Consider the following 1,262-nt stretch of genomic DNA (forward strand, 5'->3'; position numbering starts at 1 on the left):
TAGAAAAACAATAGAAAGAATCAACAAAACCAAAAGTTATTTCTTTGAAAGGATCAACAAAATCGACAAACCATTGGCCAAATTGACAAAGAAAAAACAGGAGAGGATGCAAATAACCCAAATAAGAAACGAAATGGGGGACATTACAAAAGACCCAACTGAAATAAAAGGATCATAACAGATTATTATGAAAAACTATACTCCAACAAATTAGAAAATCTAGAGGAAATGAACAAGTTTTTAGAAACACACTACCTACCCAAACTATCACAAACTGATGTTGAAAATCTGAACAGACTCATAACAAGAGAAGAGATTGAAAAGGTAATTAAAAAAAAAAATCCCAACACAAAAAAATCCCTGGCCCAGGTGGCTTCACTGGAAAATTCTACCAAACATTCAGAGAAGAGCTCATACCAGTACTACTCAAACTATTTCAGAACACAGAAAAGGAAGCAACACTTCCGAATTCATTCTATGAAGCCAGCATAACCCTGATACCAAAACCAGGCAAAGACACCACAAAAAAGAAAATTACAGGCCAATATCTCTCATGAATGTAGATGCAAAAATTCTCAACAAAATTCTAGCCAATAGAATTCAGTATCATATCCAAAAAATTACACACCATGACCAAGTAGGATTCATACCAGGTATGCAAGGATGGTTCAACATTAGAAAATCAATCAACTTAATCCACCACATAAATAAAAGAAAAGAAGAGAATCACATGATCATCTCAGCCAACACATAAAAGGCATTCGACAAAGTCCAACACCTATGCCGATAAAAACTCTCCATAAAATAGGTATAGAAGGGAAATTCCTCAATATAATAAAGGACATCTATGCAAAACCAACAGCCAACATCATTCTTAGTGGAGAGATGTTGAGAACAATCCCCTTGAGAACAGGAACAAGACAAGGATGCCCTTTATCACCACTCTTATTTAACACTGTGCTGGAAGTCCTAGCTAGAGCAATGAGGCAAAAAAAAAAAAAAGAAATAAAGGGCATCCAAATTGGTAATGAAGAAGTAAAATTGTCTCTATTTGCAGATGATATTATACTATATATAGAAGACCTAAAAGACTTTACGAGAAAACTATTGGAACTAATAGAAAGGTTCAGCAGAGTTGCATGACACAAGATAAACACAAAAATCTATTGGATTCCTATACACCAATAAAGAGAATGATGAAAAGGAAATCAGGAAAACAATACCATTTATAATAGCCTCTAAAAAAATAAAATACTTAGGAA

The sequence above is a fragment of the Trichechus manatus genome, unplaced genomic scaffold (genome assembly GCF_000243295.1).
Source record: "Trichechus manatus latirostris isolate Lorelei unplaced genomic scaffold, TriManLat1.0 scaffold00125, whole genome shotgun sequence".
Classification (NCBI taxonomy): domain Eukaryota; kingdom Metazoa; phylum Chordata; class Mammalia; order Sirenia; family Trichechidae; genus Trichechus; species Trichechus manatus.